The sequence below is a fragment of the Eleutherodactylus coqui genome, chromosome 8 (genome assembly GCF_035609145.1).
Source record: "Eleutherodactylus coqui strain aEleCoq1 chromosome 8, aEleCoq1.hap1, whole genome shotgun sequence".
NCBI lineage: Eukaryota > Metazoa > Chordata > Amphibia > Anura > Eleutherodactylidae > Eleutherodactylus > Eleutherodactylus coqui.
In genome coordinates this window covers 98,525,252-98,532,344 of record NC_089844.1, presented here as the reverse complement: position 1 = coordinate 98,532,344, position 7,093 = coordinate 98,525,252, and positions in this window count along the sequence as shown.

The window sequence follows — 7,093 nt, the reverse complement described above, 5'->3', positions numbered from 1 at the left end:
ATAAAGTACATGATTCTATTGAGATGAGATTGTGAATGAGCGCTATTTTTGACAAATTATGTGAAAAAAATTTGCTGAGTGACTGAGACATTCTATCTTTCTTATGTACTGAAGCTATTATATGCTATATTAAATGCTGAAGTATTTTAGAATGCGTGGGTATCTTTCAGCCCCCCTTGTCTTTCTTTCTCTGTATTTGACCCTGAGCTGAGAGTCAAGTCTGAAAGCCCCCACCTTTGCAAAATATCTGTTATCTCTCTACGAATATGAAACACAGACTGAATAGAGTTGTTTTAGTTTAACTATTCCCTGCATTTGAACTCATAGTTAACACATATGCTGGGACCTTCTGACAGCTTACACCTGTATGAAAAAGACCAAGACGTCTCCATTTGTGACCTCAGAACCCAGTAAGAATATACCTTAGAAATTGCTATATTTCCTGCCTACTAAGACAGTATAATTAATTAAATTCATTTCAATTCATTTTAAGCAAGCAAAGATATTTTCCAAGGTTAGTATTGCATTTTCTCTCGCTTGGTTATCTCTTGACCTTGAAAAGCTACACAGACTGCAGCTTTAAGTAAACAAGCCTTCTCCTCTAAAAGCAAGCTCAGTTAACCATTTGCACACATATATACATATATACACACACATACATCTATATCTATCTAGTATTATACACCTTTTCCTCTCTCTTTGCCAACAAATCACATGCTTTGTAACTTTCCTCTCGACTTTGCTTGTTTCCCATATTTCTCTCCCTACCTAACTGCCAATGTAACCTTCAATAGACACTCTCCCGACACCCTCTTGATCACTTACTGTACTTTCCAACATTTCACTTACGGATACTTTCTTAAACAAATAATGTGTACATACTTAACTTTCTCTGACTGTCTCTCTGCTTCTCCTCACTCCAGCACTTTCTAGCAAACCTTGGTCTTTCAAGGCGCCCTTCTTGGTCCTAAAGACCTCCTCCCAGTCTTACCATACTGTAATCTACCGTGCGGGTCCTTGTTACACATTTTCATAAGTTTTCTTACATTTTACAGATTGGAACTCGTCTCTCCTCCACCAATTGATCCGCACGGCGGCAGCCCTTGAGGGGCTCTGTCTTCTTTAATAAGGTCTTACGCATATTAGAACAACAATGATAATAATAACACGCTCCATAGAATGCATCCCTCTTAATTCCAAATTGTCAGCCCCTTATATACCGGCAAAACAACCGATTGGTCCCCTCTCCTATGGAACCAGCCTCACAGAATGCATCTCTCTGAAATCAAATCGTTAGCCCCATATATAAGGCAAACAACCGAGAGTCCCTTCTCCTATGAAGCTTGTCTCACAAAGTGCATCCCTCTCAGCTAAACCATCAACAACTAAAACAACCGAGGGTTCCTTCGTCTGTGAGACCAAATGAAAAGAAAGAGAAAAAAAATTCTGCAGATACAACAAACAATCTCCACTATCGTTAAAACGCTACGGACTTCAAAGTACAAATAGACTACAGACTAGTCCCTGGGTGAGCGATTGGTGCGCATATCACGGTCAGTGGTCCGTGACGGCAAACCAGAAGCCCACACGAGTTACCGTGTAGAACTCTTAACCCAACCCGTCCGGTCACAAACCACAGATAGTCCCTCCCGCTGCAAGACTCGCAGTGTAAAACACAACATAAATATATGCCGGTCTTACCTGGAGTTCTGTGAGTTGATCAGGCTCGGTTTGCAGCAGGACGGCTTCCCCGTGGCGTGGATCCGGGTGGACTGCGTTGTACGGCTCCGGTTTTGCTGCCCCAGTTGGTTGCGCCAATTGTCAAGGTAATTTCTGTGTACAGCACCAATCAGGCCCACCCCAATGCCCCGCTGCCGGTGGTAAAGAAGAGACACCACACAAAGAGATCTGGTATAGTTCCTCACACGGGGACATGACTGCGCACTTTATTACAGATTACATGGGATCTTATACCCTTTGGTCTCATCACTAGGAATGGGTGATGGGCTCATTGGCTCAAATTCACCGCATAACCATATATGGAAAGTCCGGATTTCCGGCCTGAGACAGTGAAAGTCATATACGTAGTACAGTCGTTATCTAGATATGGCGCTTCTGGGAAAACAGCCAAGTTCGTGGCCTTCGTGTTCGGTTCTGTATCATCTCTGAATTTCTGGAAACATCTCTCTCAGCCTTGCAAACTTTTGGAATATCTGATGTAAGGCGAAGTATTAAGTTTTTCATAGAGTTAGTACATATGAGAATAAAGTTAGTATGCATATAAAAAGAAAGGCACATAACTATATCTATATAAATGTATATATTCCAGTGTTTTCTTTTCTACCTACAAGGATATATATGTATCCTTCTCATTTTGGAACGACCTGCAAACCACGATTAACTTTATTTCAGGAACCAAACTTACCATCAACCCAAAATGTCTTATTTTAAACCCAACCCCCAATTTATCAATAATGAAAAGATACCCTTGCTTCCATTCCTCATAAAGGCAGCCAAAATACTAATCCACAGTCACTGGAAAGATACAGATCCACCTGTTATTCAAGAGTGGTATAATGAATTGCACACCATAAGCAGCTATAAAAAAAACTAGATGCCTCCAAGAAGAGAATCTGGATAGATATCTTGAGACTTGGAGCAATTGGCTGTTTCAAAAACAGCCAGAACCCTCTGCTCAACAGCATCTCATTAGCTCCCTAGCTACAAACCATTCCCTCATTTCAAGGGAGGAAAGGAGGAACAAAAGTGCTTTTCACTACTTGTCTACATACAGCAACGTTTTATTGTATCTATCATTATTATTCAGCCTTATGCACCATTTTATTATTTCCATACTTGGATCATTAAAAGAGAATCATCCACTGTTACTTTGCTACTCTGTTTGTGCTCTGTATGTTCACAGAGAAACTTCATAAAAAAATAGAGAACCAACAAAAATGCGGGATTAACCTCTGTTCTGCCTGGAGTACTTAGGGTGGTACCTCAGTGCAAATCTTGAAGATGGATTAGATGGTGGGAAGTGACTCCAGGAGTTGGGTCGTAAAGTAAACCAAAACTGTTTTATTCTTCAAGAGCAGATGAGAGATAAACTTGACTTGCTGCATACAATTCACATTGACAGACTTCAGTAGAAACGGTTACAGCTACAGGAATTAATCACTTCTCCAGATCGTCAAGGACTTGTTACAGGAAAATACTGCTTTTATATGCTGAGATTTTATCTTTGTATGACCATTTAAGAAACTTTATACTGATTTTGCATGGTATTACACTATTTGAAGTTTTGTCTTGGTAGCGCCAATGCTATTTATGGACCGTTTTCCACGGATTCAGGGACCAGGTTCTCCGTGTGGACATGTACTAGATTTGCCTGTTCAGTTCCATCTATTGCATGTGATACAATGTTAAGGCATTTTCTATGGGTGGTGAGAAGAAGGCAACCCTTGGATCAGTGGACCTTTTCAGCATATCTTCCTTGAGAGAGAAAGCGTATTGTACAGATTAATGTGTGGGACAACCCCTTTTAGAATCTATCAATATTTATTAGGCCTTTAATGTTTATATCCTGTCTCCATCCATATTTTTCTGTTTATGGTCATCTAAAAACAGCCAATCCTCATTTATTTTTCCAAAATCATGTTCTTATTGGATAGGCTTCTTTAGGTTGGCATCAAATTCTTTTAAAGCTAAACACTCAGTTTGCAGATCAAAGCAAAAAAGAAGCAGCTCCCCAACATCTTCTATGTGATGTGTATGGTTTACCCACCCATAGTTTAATGGCAGCATTTAAGCTTCTCATTGGTACCATTTTCAAGCAAAAATTGATGTTTAGTTCTCTACTCATAATTGTTAATAAGTGTTACAAGCACACCCTTTAGTTTCAACAGGTTTTATTAAAATATAGAAATTGATACATTTGTCATTCATGCTTTCACTTTACCCCACGCAGGGGGCGGAATGAGGAGTACAAGGAATAACATTGAATCATCTTCATACATTTTGAATATCTCTAACAAATATTTTTTCTTAATATTCAGAATTTGAAAGTATAAAATGCTCCTGAGTGCTAGATATAACTCTAACCAAGCACCTTAACTAAAACAAAAACATAGGTTTTCATACAGTAATTACAGTAGGTAGCAATTCGATATAGGCTCTTACAAGCTGAAAGATCATCAGTGGGGGTTCTAGGTTGAGAGCAGGTTATGACTAAGGCCCGGAATATTGATCAACTCGATCCAGGGTCTCCATAGTTCCCTATATTTTACTAATGTGTCTGTATGGCATGTAACCTTTCATACAAAGCAATCTGAGAGATCCGATTTTGGACTTCGTTAAATGAGAGGGTGGACTCTTTCCACCTAGCCTCTATATGGATCCTGGTTGCCATGCATATATACTGAATCAGCTTATGTGTTTGATATCTAATTCCTGGAGGGCGATCTCCCAAAAGGAACATTGTTGGGGATCTTGGGAGTGAACCTATGAATAACCTCTGCAGTAATCTGTGAACCTGGGACCATAAATCGGCAACCACCGGACATCTCCACCATATGTGAGCTTGGGACCCCATTTCTGTACACCCTCTAAAGCATAGCGGTGAAACTGAGGGGAAAAACTTATTTATCCTTACTGGAACAAGATATGTTCGATGCAGAATTTTGATAGATGTCTCCATTAGGGTGACCTGATGGCTACCTTTAGTGATAGTTTCACAACAGTGGTGCCATCTTTCCTCTGACATATGTATTTGTAGTTCTGTTTCCCACTTTCGCATAAACGGGCGCTTGCCTTCTGTATTGGGGCTATTCAGTACATTGTATATTAAGGACAGGGTTCCTTTTCTTAAGGGGTCACTTTTACATGGTCTTTCGAACCCCGTACTCTCGGGAATCACCCGTGGCAGATTCAGTGAATGCAGAAAGTGGAAAATTTGATTTACTCCATCACCGGGGGATTAAATTTAGTTTGAAATTGATTTAATGTTAATATCTGGGATCCCGTCACAAAATGGTGGAGGTCTGTCAGTTCATTAATTTTCCACCACTGAAAGTGGATCAGATCCATGCTCGGTGGGACTCTTGTGTTTTGGATGATAGGAAGCATCCTAGAGGGTCTAGCAGAGAGCTTATATTTGTATCGGATATTTCTCCATATTCTCGTGGAGTAGAATGTGAGTGGACTTTTGTTATGTAGGTTTGGGCCCATGTAGTTTTCAGACTATATTAGGGAAGGAAAAGTCTGCGGAGCTATTCTAGACGCCTCTATATCAACCCACAATGGGGCCTTGACCCCTCCCAATGTCGATATCCATTGGGCCGATTGCGCCACAACATAATATTTCCATAGATTAGGAATGGAGAGGCCCCCCTTGTTTTTATGGTAGTGCATAAGGGTACTTTTTATTCTTGGTCCTTTTGAACCCCAGATAAACTTAAAGATGCGACGCTGAAGATTTGCTATAACTGGGCGGGGGATTGAGATATAGATACAGAATGTGAGGCAGTAGATTCATTTTTACTGCGTGAATTCTCCCCACCCATGATAGTAACGGGTCGTCCCATTTGGTCAGATCAGCCATTAATTTATGTATCAGGGGAGGGTAATTCCATTTATATAGAGTAACTAATGATGTGGTTAAATTGATGCCCAGGTAGGGGATGTATTGATGTTGATGTTGGAATCCAAAGTTTAAGTCAATTAGTTTTATTAAAGAGGCGGAGGAGTTCATGTAAGCTATGTCGCATTTTTCAGAGTTGATTTTGAGTCCCGAGATTGACACCCACTTTTCTAATAGTCCCATTAAATTGGGGAGGGAAGTTAACGGTTGAGTTAGTGTCAGTAATAAGTCATCGGCGAAAAGGCTCAATTTGTATTCCACTCCCCCCACCTCAAACACTTTTATATTGGGATTCTGTCCAATAGCTATAGCGAGGGGTTCAATGGCTAACGCGAATAACGCTGGTGAAAGAGGACAGCCTTGTCACGTGCCCCTCCTGATTGAAATAGGAGTCTCCTTGCTTGTAGGCAATTTTAACAGAGTGAGGGAGTGGAATACAATGCTCCAATAGCCTGTATAAAAGCCCTGTCAAAACCCATACGTCGCAAGATAAAGAATAGATAGTCCCATGCCAGCGAGTCAAAGGCTTTTTCTATGTCAAGAACTAGTAACGTAACTGGGATTTTTGTAACTTTGGAGTGGTCAATAATGTTTAGCACCTTTCGAATGTTATTCGGGGCCTGCCTAGATGGGATGAACCCGACTTGGTTCAAGCACACCATTTATTTAAGGACAGTAGGATATATCACCCGCACAGCTATGCCAGGAAGTACAAAGTGTTAAAAATGGAAAATATACGTTGTATACTTCGGATCTATGCATTTCATGTAGCATAATTGCCTGTTGATGGATGCAAAGTATATATTTGTCCCTGTGGCCATTCGTCTAGCGCATTTCTTACTTTATGTCATAAACAATATTGTTTACTTTAGAGCCATCAGCATTTTTTTAAATATATGTACAAGCAGCACAATTTTCGCATGTGATGTTACCTTAGTAGCAAATGTACTTTTTACTGTTAGAGGAACACATTTAATCTTAAAAATGGCACAGAAATAGACCAATGCTATCCATAGAGGGCAGATATGTAGCTAGATCCTTAGATCAGTTAAAGGGCCACCCTGGTGATTTTTTAAAATTGATTATGTAGTTATCCCCCCAGTATATATGTAAGTTAGTATTACCTTGGTTAGTTATTTCTTCCTGTCTGAAACGTTTGGCCGCTTTTTCCTCAGATGGTCATGTGATCTCAATTCTGACTAACTCAGATCTACTTTTATTATGCTATCTGAAACTAGTCAGTTTCTCAGTCTGCGTTATGCTGTTGCATGAATCCTACCACAGAAACTGCCTAGGAAATGGCACATTCTAATCAAAGTTACTGATGATACACACAGCTCCTGTCACACAATTATGCTAGAGGAGATCACAGCTCATCTCCTGACTGTATACTTACTGTCTATAGCTTATTTAGGTGATTATAGTAGGTAATGATAATTAAACTGTCCACTC